The 17,150-nt window shown below is 39.6% G+C and overlaps 1 protein-coding gene across 4 annotated transcripts in view; it reads right to left on the bottom strand.

Moving 5' to 3' along the window:
* Positions 1–14,164, bottom strand: part of LOC110950720 (SPRY domain-containing SOCS box protein 4-like) — a 92,508-nt gene extending 78,344 nt beyond the window's left edge. For all 4 annotated transcript variants that reach the window (XM_022193470.2, XM_051953247.1, XM_051953248.1 and 1 more), the window contains exon 1: positions 13,944–14,164. The gene's annotated coding sequence lies outside the window, so the exon portion shown is untranslated. The remainder of the gene's footprint in view (positions 1–13,943) is intronic.
* Positions 14,165–17,150: the final 2,986 nt, after the last annotated feature.

Below are 17,150 nucleotides of genomic sequence, written 5' to 3' on the forward strand. Positions count from 1 at the left end.
AATCCATGTTTATCTTCAGATTGGATTAGTGGAGGTAAAAATCACTTGAGTACCAAAGTCAAAAGCTTCCAAATGCACAACGTATCCAACATGACAATATTTGTGAACAAGCTTAACCCTCCTGTTGTTTCCTTGTCTGAAAAAAATTTCCCCAAATTTCTGAAAACTTGCAAAGTCTTAAGGAAGAAAATTTCAATAATTCCTTAAAAGTTCCCCTTTATATATATATATATATATATATATATATATATATATATATCCCCCGAATTTGGCAAGAAAACTCTTGCAAATATTTTCAAAAAAAGATTAAAAATCTTCCAAATAAATCCTAATAATATCTAAAGTGATTACATATATATCAGTAAAACTTCTAATATTTTCTTTAAGAACATTCAGAAAAAAATCTACCAAAATCCAGTGAAATTTGCCTGATTTTGGTTGATTTTTTTCTGAATGTTCTTAAAGAAACAATTTTTGCAACATTTCTTTTTTCCACCAAAAAATGTTCTAAAATTTTTTTCCCACATTTTCAAACTTCAAAACGGTTCAATTCAGACCCGCAGGACGACACGAGGGTTAATAGTGATTTTGCTGAGTTTGGGAGGAAGGTCCAACTTACAACAGGATGTCGAGTTAACAAGTCACAGACGTCAGGCAACCTGCTTAAAATACAAGACAGATGGGACCTGATTAAATCACAGCAGAAACATAACAGATGCAGATGTTTCTACACAGTTCACAAGGGGTCACTAAACAGTGTGAGAATGGTGTGCATCTTATGCATTTTACAATCACAGGATCTCAGAGACTTGAAGCACCAAAGCTGTACTGGAGGCTTTTGGTCTTCCAACACTTTACTATCACATTTCTGGACTTTAACTGTCTGAACCCCAAGTTGTTTCAAACCATTTTTTTGTTCTTGTCACAGTTTAATTTTTCACTGCGATATAAAATCCTGCACCAAAGACAACAGAGCCATTGCTCAAAGTGGAAAAAACTCAAATGTCTTTTGTGGAGAGTGCAAATTGCCACAAATCACAAAAAAATAAAATGATTTCTTGGATTTTTTATTTTTAAAATCCTGGGTTAAAAAAGGGAATCAACAAGTCCAACAGTTTTTGAAATGTTCATAGGTGTTACCAGTACTGGAAAATAACTGAGGTTCCACATTCTACAGATATTTTCCTTTTTTCCATTTTCCATATAGCCTGCAGTTAAATCCAGTTTAACCAAAAACTCCATGAAGTTCTGTACTGTGCTTGTTGGTCGCAGATGTGTCACTAATTGTTTCAAGACTGTGCTACTGTATGTTTTTGTACAGAATGTAGTTAGAGAAAACAGTGTATTTTTGACAACCTTTTAAATGAGACTCATAAAATAAAGTGATTTTTTGTTTCAATTTCACAGTATAAAGTTTATATTTGGTTATTTTTCCTCACAGAACCAAAAGTCACACATGATTTATTCAAAGGCCATTTAAAAGTTGAAAATTTGCCAATTTTTCCTGTTTTCACAGTATCAGGCTCGGAAAAATGGTGTAATTTTGGCAATTTTCTAAATTTAATAGGCTTTTCAAAGTGGCAGGTGGGTTTTGGGGCTCAGACAGTTACAACCCATCAGTGCATTAATGTAATTCACTGATCCAGTATGTGAGGTCAGCTGGCTGCTAGGTTAGCACCGTAATAGATGCTAATGTGAAAGGTAGCCTAAGGGAGCACTTTTAACTCCTCAGCTCAGCTCAGCGACAGCATCTGAGCTTCATAAATTCATATAACACCGTACATACCTGACTGTAGAAATAAATCAGTTACATTGTCGTGCTATTTTCTGATCAGGGACAAACACATACTTATGTTTAAATTCACCACCCTCGCTTCTCACATTCAGAGACATCACCATCTGCGGTGACACACTCTGCTGTCTTCTCTTATCCTCCTCATATGCTGTTTAAGTCTCTCATATTTCTCCCACATTTCCTTATACCTCTCTCCTCACCATCCTCACGCTCTGTGATCACTCACAATACATGTCTCCTCCAAAATGCAAAAATCTCTGCCTTTCACCTCCATATAGCCCTCGGTTGCTTCCTTCTCACCTTCTTTTCACCTGTCCTCGTTCTCTCGCTCACCCCTTTTTACTTCCTCTTTCTGTCCATCCACCCCCTCGCTTCCTCCCTGTCTCTGTTTTTCCATCCACCATATCTGCATCCACCTTTTATTCCTCCTTTCCTGCTTCCTCTAATTCTATCCTTCATGTACCTCTAGTTAAATTCTTGTTTTTCGGATACATCTATTCATGCATCCCTTACTTCCATCACCCTTCTCTTCATCCCTGCCATGACTTTTAAAAAAAACACACCAGACTGCTGGTGCAAATGTCCTCACACAAACCTACTGAGTCCCATTGACTAATATGCCAGGCCCATGTCCATCATTATCTCACTATTAAACAATACAGAGAGCAGAAAGAATCAGCTGCAAGCCTCAAGCAGCTGTGCCATTATTATCTCCCTGCTCTATGTGTGTGTGCACATGCATCCATTTCTCAGAATGCTTAAATCTTTAAGGTATAACACACACTCTGTTCAAGCCTAGGTAAACTTTTTTCTGTGTGCAAAGTGTGAGCTTTTGATCATTTTCTGGCCTTCCTTCCTCATTTTAAAGTGTGTGTTTGCTGTGAGTATGTGGAGGCCTATCTCCATAATTAGGGCAGCGCAGCCACACATGGGTCTCCCCTGACACTTCCCCTCAAAGATCTAAATATTCATGAGACTCTAAACGCTTTCATGAGCTCTGTAATTATGGACAGAAAATAGATGGAGGGGAGACAAAGAGAGAAAGACGGAGAAAGTGGTGAAGGAAACGTCCTTGCACTTTGTGAAAACAGGCCGCCCCATAGTATTAACACATAATATCAACACTGTTGTGCAGTTCTGACATCCAAGTCCAAGGTCAAATGACCTGCTGATAGCCTACAGGGGCAAGAAATATTGTTATCTGTAAGTAGACGCATTATGGTTTCTGGTATTTTTCTATAATTTAGACTGCTGGTATTTGCTTCTGTCTACAATGTAAAACAAAACTTTGCCTTTGCTTTGCGTTTCACAAGTTTCTTCATTAGATATGGAGTATTCACTTCAATCCTAATATTCAAGCACATAAGCTAAAAGCAAATTACTGTCCATAGCAGCGGCAATTTTTCTTGACAGCGGCCGACAGGCGTTTCTTGGACTCGACACTCCAAGGAGTCAAAATCAATAATCAGTTATGGCAGCACTTGTTTTCTGTGATGCCTTGAAAAACAGATTCCATCAGTTTATTCCCATTTGGCTGGGAATATCTGCCAAGCAGACCTGGGCCAAAACCCAAATGTACTGAGGCTGACATCAGGGGTCGGCCTAGAAGTGATTAATCTAATTTGAATCATCCAGGTATGTTCGGTAAAAGCTTTTCCCTGGATGCTTTAGTCAGCTGTCTGCTCGTTATACACAAGCTTCTGCCTTGTGTTGCTTTCATTCAGCATCTTTACTTAAAATATAGCAGCATGTATCGAGGTTATTGCGAGGGCTAATGGTCTCAGTATGCTTAAAAAATGTATTCTGAAGGCATCCGACTGTGTCCAAACAGTCATGGAGGTACGGAGATGAAGAAGCACATTTTGGTCAGTCTTTCTTGGAAGGCATTATTAGTGTTACATGTGTTTAAACACACAAAATGTGATGGAGAAAGTGTTTAAATAATAAAGTTCTGATTGTGAGAGAGAAGTTCAAACTCTGCCTACAGTCACAACGAGAGCTGCCATCAATATTTTCCTATTTATTGACAATTTTACTAATTATTTGATTAATCTAAACAATTAATTTTTGTTCAAAAATGCTACAGTAGCACAGCATACAATGAAACAAACTAAGGTTTACATAAGAGAATACAAAATTGAAGACTTCAGTGTAATAAATATGAATAAATAAATAAAAAAGGCTTATTATTGAAGTCAGTAGTGCAATTCCGAACCAAATCTATGTTTCTATTAAACTGTTTATCAAAGTGAAAAAAGTGTGTTCTGTGTATTAAGACCAAACATGCAATTAAGGCAATTCCCTTTCTCTTTATCGTTCCATAACAGTAACAGAACAAATATGAAAATGAGAAGAGTTTTATTCGGGGTTCAGCTGTAATAAATTCCAGTATACACTCAAGCCCGAAATTACTCATACCCCTGCCAAATTTTGACTTAAAGTTACTTTTAGTCAACCAGCAAGTTTGTTTTTAAATGGAAATGACAGAGGTGCTTCCCAAAAGATGATAAGGTGATGTACAAGAGGCATCATTGTGGAAAAAAATATATATTTTTCAGCTTTTATTTACATTTAAAAGTAACTTTAAGTCAAAAATTTGAATAATTTCGGGCTTGACTGTACGTGAGCACAGAGAGCAGGAGAGAAGTAAACAGATGTAAAGTGAATATCTCCTGTCTGTCTTCTCTTCAGGTGTTTGTACACTGTGCTATGAGGCTGTGGTCGGCAATCAAAACTGCACCGTTTACAAACCACCTTTTTGTTCCGTGATCATTTGAAGTAGTCTGCTGTTGTCTGAAGCTGTAGATCTGAGTGGAGCTGACCAATGACAGGAGCAAAAAAATAACGGACATCATGACCCAACAGTTACGCAGTGATAATAGTGAAAAAATCTGCTATAAAGAATTTAAGTTTTGTTTAAAAATCAGTCGAAAATATTGACGCATTTTCAGCTTCAATGTCTTTGATTACTCTAAATAACCGTGGCAGCTCTAGACACAACCACACACGCCTACCCCATCGCTGTGTAACGTCGGGATGAGATTTCAGAAAGTGACTCATATTTGTTGGACACAGTCACATATCTCCAACATTGGCAAAGCAGTTTCAAGTGCTGTTATTACATGACATGACAAGCACCCAGTGAGGCTTGAATAATTTCAAAATGCAGTACATTTAAAGCATGACTATATAATGCAAAACTACATATTAAAAATAGATGTCCGATTCTTTCAAATCGTACAATAGTTTTTTCCGGCAGTTTGGAAAGGAACTTAGTTGCATTTGTGGCTTCAATTTCAAGGAAAATAAGTCGAAATACTACAGTGAAAATGACCTAATGTCAATATTATTATGAAGACTCAACATTTATACTCATAGTCCTATACTGTAGATATTTCTGTCATATTGCACAGCTCCTACAATAAAAAAAACGTCTGTCTGGCCGGGTTTCCCACAAGCGTCTCAGCACTGGGTTAATCTCATTCCCTGTAAAGCCTGAGAACAAATCTAATATCACATCTAATATTACTGCGAACATGATGTGTGCTAGCCAGGCCTTATAGCACTGTCTGGTCTATTTTTGGCTTTACAAGTAAATAGTTGGAAAAGCCAGCAAGGATTCCAGTTACAAAAGCACTCTGAGAGCTGACATGGGAGAACACTTTCAGGCTTTTAAAGAAACTCTCTGACAGGAAATTCTTTTGTTTCCCCCTTTTACTAAAACAAAGTATCACCTAACATCCGAGCAGATTTGAGTTATTACACCCTGTTGGTTTTCATTCAACGGCGTTTTCCCTCACAACTGTCTGAAGTTGCAGCCAAAACGATCACACGCCTGCTTTACATTCCAGGATGAGTCAATTGATTTTATCCTACAGGAAAAGTCATCAGATAGCGTCATGGAAGCCATGAAATCACAGGCAGCCGGCAGCATGGGGGGTTTGATTGAGAGCTGATTGTCCCAGCACTGACACATAATGATGCTACACACACACACACACAAAAATATACACACATGCCGGAGCAAAGACACATTTCAGCACCGAGGACAAACACACAAGAAAGCAAACAAACACGCGAACGCTGAATCACCTTAAAATGACAAATGAGCAAGAGCATGCCATCTCAGACGTTGCCGTCATTTATATGTAAATGAGCTCAGCGCTGCTCTCCTCCATGCAGCCATCTTTACCCTCCAGAAACCAAAAGACGGAGCAAACTTCCCATCAGATCAGACAAGATGTCAGCGACGGTGATTGTGAGCGACGGGAAGCCAAATGATGCGTGACGAGACGGGGCACGACGAGGTGAAATGAGCTAAGATGACGGGGTTTACGAGGAGAGGACATTAACTGGAACCAAGGTCTGTTTGTCACAACACTAATGACTTCATGTTCCCTGTTGTCTCCTGAAGGGCTCCAACCCTACTGTTGGCCTGTCAGGCCGCTTTTTCCCTGTGAGGCTTTGATTAACGACTCACTGCTGCAGTCGCCTCTAAACAAACTGACGCGCATCACGCAGGATGACAACAAGATGACAAGGAACGTCAGGCTCACCCTCATAAACTGATGAGCAAGCTAAAACACAGGGAGATGCATTCAAGGTGCATGTAATGACTGGTTTTCAGGAAGGGATGGCATTATGAATTCCTCTCTGCCACTCAGACACAAAGAGGTAATCTGCCCACATTACTGTGAAGTGCTTCATTACTTGAGTTCTCCTGTCACTGTCAAGGCTTGTGTGAGTCACCGGTGAATCAGCAGGCACAAAACACACACAAAAACACAGGTTAATGCACGTATAGGCTGGTTGTACGCTACATCTAAACACTAATCACCTGTCAAGGGCAGGAAGACCGTGTTGTCCTTCTGTTTGTTTCTCGCTGCAGCAGTAAATGTCATTGACTTCAGATTGCAGCAGTGCATGAGAGTGCAGGGTTGTTGTTTTTTTTTTTGAGTGACGTCTCTGTGTTGAAGTTCATGTCTGTGTGTGTCTGTATGCATTTTTGTGAGCTCAGCAGTCTATCACTGACTTAACAAAAAGCTGCTGAATATGAATGCCGTCCCGCTCCAGCTGCCAGTGGAGATGCATATATTTGCATGACCAAAGACAGAGAGATTTAAATGACAGAATAGAAAGATGGACAGAGACATATTAAGTTGGATGCACAAGTGGTGTATCTTCAAGTAATTGTTGCTTTAACAGTCTATTCAGGGCACCAGAAATTTATTTAGAAAGCATACAGTTCCATATACATATTATCTACACAGGCCGAGGAAGCCAACATGTCCAACTTTCACCATCAGACACGATGGTGTGACGGACAACATAATTAAATCAAGCCCTCAAACATAAGTCAAACGAATGTAATTTATGTTGTGACAAGCAAACTTTTTTATCCGGCAGAGTTTGACGAGGCAATTAAAGGCAATGACAGCCATTTAATTTCTCCTTTGACTAACTTATCAATGTGGCAAACATCTCTACATGTAGCGTTCCCACTGCTAACATTAAGTCACGTTACTGCGAGCTGCTAAATGTCAGACATTCAGTAGCATGCAGATAAACGACGCCAGTTATAAATCATCGGAGTGGCTGTTTAAAACAAGCCTCAGACTACTGCTGCTGGATTTATCCTTTTACAAGCAGCACTGTGACACGTGCAGGTGCAGAGACATGAACACGCAAAGAGCTGATCTTAATCCAGAGTTCCTCCATCTCTGGTTGGATATGAACATTTGTGAAACAGCAGTTCACTACTGTTGTTCAATGCCTTCTTTTCACATCACTTACTGCCTTGCATTGACTTTGTAAATTAATGACAACACAACAAATTTTAAGTTGAATGCTGCTCCCTGTTATTCAGCTACTTTTCCTGATGTTTTAGGTTTTTACTGAGGTGTTGGCGCAGTATCAAAGCCAGAAATCTTGTATCGTGGGAACACTGATTGCAAGTGTTTCTGTTTCGTATATAGCAGTAACAAACATAGACAGCATATATATATAGAGTACTGTTTTGAAGCGTGTCGTTTTGGCATGTGGACATCGCCATGTTGCTCTTTTGAAACTGGATGTAGAGAGCGAGGGCTGGATCTGACTGCGAACTCAAAGACACGATGAAACCCCAATACAGTAGTGACCTGTCAATCACAAGGTAGTCCTGCCTCATCTTCATTATCCATTTTACTGTAAATGGAATGAAAATTTACCAAATGAACAGCATGCTGGATTGCAGGAGACTTGAAACTCATCGGGGGAAATGTTTACTGAGGTGGCAAAACAAAAGAGAAGCAGGGCCATTTTCTTATAGGCTTCTATGCAATCAGACTTCTTTTAGAACCCAGAGGAGTCGCCCCCAACTGGATGTTAGAAACAATGCACTTCATTTTTCAGCCTCATCTCTTACATCACTTCTATGGTCATAAATAACATCGGAGCCTACCAGAAATCCCTGCAGCATACACACATTAAAAACGAGCCTGCGTTCCTGTGTTAATGCGCCGATACTCTGCAGCCTGTCACTGCAGCTGCATAATCAGCTGACCGGAGTTACTGAGCTGACTGCAACTATTTTGCATGATAGTTAGAATGGTTGTCATTCACCTGTAAAAGACAGCAGGATGGAATTCACAGAAATGTTTTTTTTAATCACTATTTCCACGTCGTTTAAAGGCACCAACTGGTAGTTATTTTGATGTGTGATGTGCTGAGAGGCCAACACCTGTTATCTAAAACTAATAGGAGGAGAAGAAAAGTATTATATTGTTATCAAGTACTCGTACGGCAATTAATTGTCATGACAAAACTCACCGTTACCTACTTAACAGTATAGATGAGCAATTAATCAAAGTATAATTGAAATTGCAATAGGGCCAAGTGCAACACACAGTCACAACAGCTGCAATTTTTTGATAAAGACGAACACAAAATATGACTATAAATGAAACCCTGTGTTGCTATAGAGATGACGCAGCCTATAAATCATACTCTCCGGATATAAGGAAGCGTGCTTCTTTGGTACAGACTGCAGCAAAAATCACATCATCATTTCTATTTTATATTCAGCAGAAAAGAAATTCACACCAACTCGTATCATAATATCTTTTAAAGTAATGGAAAATGACTGTCTTTGTGACTACTTCTGCTTTACTGACATATACAAACATTTCCACAAAAATTCTAGTTTCTGCAGTAGCTGCATCTACATATTTTCACTTCAAAAAAAAGTAACAAAACGGTTAATTCGCCCAGGAGTGCCTGCATTTGTGCATGCAGCTGTACACAGAAAGTCAGGTTAAAAAAAAATCCTTTCAAAGCAACAATTTTACACTTTGCTCATGCTTGCCAAAACATGACTGTCAGCTTTAGAAACACCACTCTCTGCCTTCTGTACTCTGATCTATTTTTTGCCTTGATGGAGTCTAATTTGAGACTTCACAGGTTCACGTCTTTGAATCCGCTTCCTGTAAGAGCCTGCTTCCTGTGGTACTCTGCTGTGGTGCACAACAAACACAGTGGGAAAGGCGGGGAAATAAAGTAATTAAAAATAATGATGGCTGATGGAAAGCAGCTCACTCTGACTACAAAATGTTGTCTTCCTCGTCACCGAATGGCCTCGCGCGAACGATAAACACGGCGACATACTGGGCGCTGAGGAGAATGCAGATGAGCCATATGTCCAACAACTGGCAAAAACAGATCTAAAATCAGATTTAAAATTCAATTTCTTGGTAAAGATGTTGACTAATTAATGTGCAATAACACTGAGTCAACTCCTGGCGCTGCTTTTGTGATTTGCCCAAAAATGTCTGCATTTAAATTAGCCCTGACATTCCTGGCACCCTCAGCTACAGGGATTACTCCAACATGAGTCAGAAAGAACTTCCACTATCTCAAACTGGGGGATTTTTTTTACCGCTCCACACATAATACCAGGCAGTATGTGTTCAGTTTAAAAAGCAATGACAGGGTGTGATAAGACACAGCCTGAGTTTAAAATCTTTATCTGGCCTACGAGCTGAATCCCATCTGCCTCTCTCCTCACACTGACTCATAACGCAGCTTATTAGTCCCACTGGATGGATAAAGGGGGGATTTTTAAAAAGGGAGGGGAAAAGCAAGAAATAAAGACAGACAGAAAACAGATTAGGAGGGAGAGAGCTGAACGAGCAAAAAAGGAGAGAGAAAAATGTGGAGGATATAGAATAAGATAGAAAAAGGACACATTTTCTGAGGAAAATGTAAGTGTCCTCATGTGTGCTGAAAGCTGCAGGTGTAAAACAGACTATATTGGTGGTTGGATTTTATCAGCTGATGTTGCAAGTCAGCATATTTGTTGTCCAATATGTGCTAATATTGAATTTTTGTTTGTTTGTTTTTTACAGAAACCATAAAAAAGGTTGAGAGCAATTTAGAAATGTCGTCATCACAGAGTTTGTCCAGCAAAGCAGCTCTGACTCACAAAACTCTGCAGCACATGTAGCAGAGCTTGGATCACAGGTGAGCTGTCAGCGAGAAGCATCGTCATCATGGTAAGATTCAAACTAGCCTGTGTGCTGCCCGATTAAGGTCAAAGTGATAATCACAAATGTTATGAACCAATATTGAGTTATTCATTGATTTTAGGGTCAAAATATTTGCAGCGCTTGTTGTGCTACGTTCCTGCTCGTGCACAAATAGTTGCATCACAGTATTTAGTGCATCTTCCAGGGGTAAAACATAGATTGAATTGTACCCAAAAGTCCTCCCGTAACATGTTCTTATCAACATCTGCTGATAGCTGATCAGGGATCCAGGCTAATTTTTTCCCACTGGTAGCACCGGTAAGACCAACTTTCTCATTTGGTCGCACCGACCACCTAGTCGCAGGCAAAATACATCACTTGCTGAACATTTTCTAATGATAAACACTACAATTTGCCAATGTTCCCCAAATGCCCCACATTGCAGGCTCCACTAGCTGCTGCTTGGTAGCTGCAGTGCTCAGACAGGTGTGTTCCCAAAAAATATGTTTAAAAGTTAAACTAGAGCGTTCATGCTAGATGAAACAGAGATTTTTTTTTTCTACATGTGGTCTTTTCTATGAGCAGAAAAAACAGTGCATGTATGTGCGCTCCACATTTCATGAGAAGACCACATTTTTAAGAAAAAATACCACAATACACCAAAGTTATAAAGGCACTACTTTCCACAGTAACTGTTTGTGCCAGTAAGAGCAACACAAATACAGCTCAGTGATCATCATGCCCTCACACAATGCGACCGCTTGAAATTTTAACTCGCACATTCTTAGAAAAAGGTCCCAAATGCGGTCATTTTGGTCGCAGTCTGGAGCCCTGCTGATACATTCTTTAAGTACGGTAGATTAACTGTACAGGGGTCGGAGTTTCGTTCCTACAGATTGATGCAAGTCAGTTTTTGCCATAATTTTGAATGTCAACAAAGCCATTACATGCAGCACGATATGGATCAGTTCTTTATAAAAGTCATCAATAACAATGACTTTCATGCATGTATGAGTCATTTTACAAGAAGAAAACAGAATATGGTGCTGTTTTTACAGCTTGATCTACTAATGCCGATGTTCACTGGTGTTTCACCTTGTTGCGAGCGTTTTATTTTATCTAACTTTATGTCCATGGTGTGTTGCCCTTAAGGAAGAATTATCAATGTACTTTTATTTTGAAAAGGCCTTTACTCTGAAGTTGTATGTTGACAGTTGTCACTTTCTGTCCGCTATTTTAATGTTTAACTTTACACATGTACGTGCTTTTCTGGATACATGGATCTCTACTTCTAAGCGCTCTAAACGCCACACAGACAATGCTGTAAGTAATTAACGTCATTTTTTGGCTTACTGGTTAAGTTAAAAGGATTAATTTATTCATCAATTTGTAGTAGGATCGCAATCATGTGATCATCAGCAGGTAACTGATACAGTGTTCACTTGTTGTCATGGTTACAGCGACACAGCTATATCTGGCAATGGGAACTGTGAACATTTAATGAGGTGGTCCTTGTGTCATTTCTGACTTCCCCTGAAAATTTCATCCAAATCCGTTAGTCCGTTTTTGAGTAATGTTGCACACGGACAGACAGACGGACGGATTAACAGACAAACGTACGCCGATCATCACATAACTCCACTGCGTTCCTTGGCATAGTAATACGCTGACGTGTCAGTTGACGTGTTCAGGCTGAAAGCTGTTGAAGTACCAGATATAGCTCAAGTGTGAGAGCTGTAAATAGGTGAAGTGAGCTTTTGTTCCAGAGCTAAAAAGCACCTCAGCTGTCAGGTGACGCATTAAAAACTGTCAGACGATGCGCTGTAGCTGAAAGCAGCTGAAGCGTGCGGCCTGTGAACAGATGAAGTGTTTGAGAGCTTAAGAAAAAAGTTGTGGCGAGAATTGGATAGAGACCAAGATGAGCGGAAAGTACGGTAGGACCATGAAGTAGAAGAAGAAGAAGTGTGGGTCAAGAACAAAAGAGACGCTGGCGGTCAGAGGAGATGCTGCTGAACATCCTGATCTCCCGTAGCGACCGGCCGGTCAGATCCAGCAGACAGATAAATGACCCCCTGTCACCATCACTACGCTCCATCCCCTCCTCCTCCCACATCTCTCTATTCTCACAACTCTCCCCCTACACCTAACCCTCCTCCAGCATTTTGACAGGTCATCCATCAAGAAGCAGACTCCCAACGACCACCACTCCACACAGCATTTTCTTTTTTTTTTTTTTTGTGGTTGTTGTGGCTTATTATATGTTGATGAAGAAACACTGTAGCTGGAACATGAGTGTCTTCATCTCCTTTCTTCTTCCCAGCCTCTCCCCTTTCACACTCCATCTCCATTTACTCCTCTTTCCTCTCCACGCTCGTACAATCTGCCCTCCATCTCCCATGTCCTTGTCACCTAACCCATCTCAGCTTTGTAAATGTCAAGGTGTAGAACAGGGGTGGGCCAAAACCAGCCCTCCAGAGGGTCTAATCCGGTCCTCAAAGTGTAAAAATTACAGAGAAGACAGTAACTGCAAATTGTAAATTAGTAAAACTATACATTTAAAATAATTTATAGACCATGACAAGCTGTTTTGATCACAAGGTAAAATACTAGATTGGTTGTTGTGTTTCCTTTTGTCTCACTTGTGGGTTTTTTGTCTTTTTTTTTTTGTCGCTTTGTAACTTTTTTGTCTGTGTTTTTTTGTTTCGCGTCGTTTGTCTCATTTTTATCATTTTTATAATATTTTGTCTTTTTTGTCAGCTTTTTGTCATTTGTCACACATACTTTGGTTTGTCATTTTTGCTGTTTTGGGTTTCTTTTTGTCTCACTTGTGCTTTTCTGTCTATTTTTGTGTCGTTTTTTTTTAACCTGTTTGTCAATTTCTTTGTTTGTTTTTTGTTTTGCTTCATGTCATTTGTCTGATTTTTGTCATTTTGTGTCATTTATGTAATTCTTTGTCTCGTTTTTGTCGTTTGTCCACTTTTTATTGTTTCGTGTGTTTGTCTCATTTTTTTGTCATTCTGTGTCTCACCTTTGTAATATTTTGTCTTGTTTATATTGTTTGTTTTGTCTGACTTTTGTCATTTTGATCATTTTACTGGTTCGGCCCACGACAGAGCAATTGGGCTGAAAGTGGCTCTTTAACTAAAATGAATTTGACAACCCTGGTGTAGACAGACCGGCAGCTGATCACTCATAGAGGTTGAGTTATTTTAGCAAAATGCACACAGACAAACCAGAAACAACACACTCCATGGTGCATTTCTGTTAGAATATTGGCTGATTTCCAATGCTGATTACATGAAATCAATATTTTGAAGCTATACAAGTTCATAAATTGATTATATTGCTCACTTATAATAAATTAGGCATTACACAGAGTCAACCAACCTTTCCATCCCATTACTTTGTGAAGATCAGCAGCACCACAAAGATGTCAAGGTGCACAAACACGTTCAGGTAACCGTCCCACTCTGAAGCTGTGGAAACTTCATCAGATCGAAACAAACACTCAAAAGTCGTTTTTCTCGGCTCGAAATTTAAACCGACTAAACCAACCATGGCTCCAAAGTGAACAGAAGATACTTTTAAGAGGAAACAACACTCCTGCCTGCCTACATGAACAAGCTCAACACACCAACACTCACCGAACACAACTCGTCCTCCCACCGACACTTCTTCTCGGAGGGTTTCTCTGTGAAACAACAAGGACCGGAGGAGTCTGTTCTCTTCTTGCCGCTGACAGCGACTCTCCTCCGGCGCTGTTAGAAATGTTTCAGCGGCGTAACGACGGTTTCTTTGTTGCGGTAAACAGCAGCTCAGCACATCCAGCAACCAGCGGAGCACAGACTCAGTGTCCGTTTACTCCGCAAGCCGAGCGCTGATTGGCCGCTTCCACCGCGACGCAGCACTCTGCTCTCACGCTATTGGCTAAGGCTCTCGTGGTGCGTTCGGTGGCTGCTCTGAAATTCTTCCTCACTACCAAGAGTGGTGGAAAGTACTTCCACTCGAGTTAGTGTGCTTAAGTAGAATTTTGAGGTACTTTGAGGTTCTATTATATTTAAGTAATTCCTTTAATGCAGCTGACATATCAGAATGTAATATTGCACTGTGTTTCCTGTTACATTTACATGACAGTTTTAGTGGCTTTTAAGATGAAGATTTCACACAACTGATAATATAACAAGCTCTTAAAATACAACACATTGTTAGAGGTTAAACCAGCTATTCCCAGCCATTTGAAATATAGTGTCTTTGAAAAGTCAGGTCAAGTCATATTTCTTTATATAGCACATTTAAATCAACAGTCACTGAACCAAAGCGCGTTCCATTAGAAAAATGAGGCTGCAAATGTACCTAATAATTTGAAATACTAAGGTTAAGACTCCATATCTACCGCTCCACCAAATACCCTCTAAACTTATCACATTATTTCATGTCCCCAAGAATCAAAAAGTAGGGGAGAAATAAAAGCAGAAAGCAGATTTGTTGTAGTAAAGTATTTTTACATTAATATATTGATACTTTTGCTAACATAAAGGGTCTGAATACCAAAACTGCTGTGACTGTTGTGAGTACCGATACACTATCAAGTGTGTGCTTGCCATGGCAATAAAAGATATCTGCAGCTGCAAATGATGTAATGATGGTAAGTTACTGTCCACCAGTAGATCATTATACAGGGTGTCCCAAAAAAATTGGCATCATTCCACAGGCCAATAATTTTGGCAATTCTTGTTGAACTAACTTAAAATTTTCACAGAATGTACAGAAACAGATCAAGTTTTTATATTTAATGTTTTATTTTTGTTCTGTTTTCAGGTTGAGCCATGCCGTTCACTCCCAAACAGAAGTCCTTTTGCGTCTTGGAATCTGCTCGCACATAGTCACCCAAGACTGTGCAGCGTGTCTTCAATGCAAAATTTGAAAAAAAATCACCAAACTGACAAACAAATTTGGATTTGGTACCAAAAATTTAAAGAGGAAGGCTGCTTATGCAGGGCTAAAGGATCTGGTAGACCCATCATCAACATATTCCAAGACACAAAATGACTTCTCTTTGCGAGTGAACGACATGGCTCAACCTGAAAACAAAACAAAAATAAAACATTAAATATGGAATCTTGATCTGTTTCTATACATTCTGTGAAAATTTGAGGATATTTCAACAAGAATTGCCAAAATGAGTGGCCTGCGAAATGATGTCAAATTTTTTGGGACACCCTGTATATCTGTTTTTATATCAGACATGATGGTATGTTTTCTGCTTTTTCCTCAAAATCCCCCGTTTCGCATATGATCTGTTGACATTTGATATTTTTTTTCCCCCCAACTGTTCCACTGTTAACACCACAGCTGACACTGACGCAGGTCCAAGTATCACTTACGTCAACTCCTAAGAGCCACTTTAGGTAACTCAGCATGTAACTGACACTCCAACTCCATGTGTTGCCTGCACTGAAACCACAGCTTCCTTCAGATTTTCAGTTTTCACAAGTATTTCATCTTCTTTGAGTCAATGTGCACCTACTGCCACATAAACGCAGCATGTGAAAACAAAGAGGAATGAAGGAAAGAGGAAGTCTTAGCCGTTCTAACATTCATCATCTTTACAGCAGAATTAATGTCATGAAACAGCCGAGTACAACTACATTATAAATGATAATGGGCAGATGGAGAATGGAGTCACAGACCAGAAGTCACACATCTGGAACACACATGTAAAGAGGTTGTTGATGCTTCTTGTAGAATTTTTTCCTACTTTTCCTGAAGGGCTTGATGAAGATGGCAGATGTTTTTTAGGAGAGAATTGTGCTTTTAGACACATCCATCTAAAACTGTGTGAAACAACTTCTTCAACAAGGTATGAACATTCAAGCATCTGGCGACGGCCCAAACTGACATCAGCATCCAGCATGACAACAGTCTGTTCATGTCTTTTTGTTGTCTTCTGCAGCATCATGTCTTCCTACTAAAGCTGCGTTTTAATGTGGCATTTTATAGTCAATGGTTAAAGGAGAGTGTCTGTGCTGGTCATGGGTCAAGAAAGCTCAAACATTTTGTGCACAACTAGTTAAAATGAATAGAAGTCAGAGAAGCACACCATATGGATGCTGCATTTATATTTTTGCGCAGTGTACAGTGCTTTGCAAATGCTCAATTTGAGGCACATGCACATTTCCTTTTCTAGTTTTGTTTCAGGATGTATATCCAGCAGGTATATCGATTCAGATTCAGATTCAGATTCAGACAACTTTATTTGTCCCAGCGGGCAATTAAAAGGCACATAGAGCAGGCAGTGCAACAATGATATAATAAAGAGAGAGATAAATATAGATACAAATCTAGCAAGTAATATAGGAATAAAAAAAATAAAAAATAGAAAAAAAGGACAAAAACACAGCTTAGTGACATACTAGTACAAATATGTCAAACATAGTGCAAATATTGGAAAGGGTGCTTGTCCAGGAGACGCAAAATCTCAGAAGGACACTTTTTCTGAATATACTTCAATCTTCAATTTGTGCTTTCTTATTTATTTATTGACCTTTCCACGACCACAGTGGTATTATATATAGGAATTCTGACAGCACATGAACGCACCGTCATCCCCACGCTTTATCTGTGCTGTTGTGCTCATTTAAGATTGTGGTTTCCAACTGAATATTTATTAAGCTACTAAACAAAGCGGCGGGCTGTTAAGTGGAAGTCGGCTGAGATATTAAACCGCAAGATTGAGCGAGCTGGTCCTCTGTAATATCTGGAGTTCAGTGTATGTTGTGCATGTAAGGAACAGTGAGAGTTGATTGTTTTGCATCCAGCTGCAGCTCATTAGCGCCATGTGCGCATTTTGG

The sequence above is a fragment of the Acanthochromis polyacanthus genome, chromosome 9 (genome assembly GCF_021347895.1).
Source record: "Acanthochromis polyacanthus isolate Apoly-LR-REF ecotype Palm Island chromosome 9, KAUST_Apoly_ChrSc, whole genome shotgun sequence".
NCBI classification, from domain to species: Eukaryota; Metazoa; Chordata; class Actinopteri; family Pomacentridae; genus Acanthochromis; species Acanthochromis polyacanthus.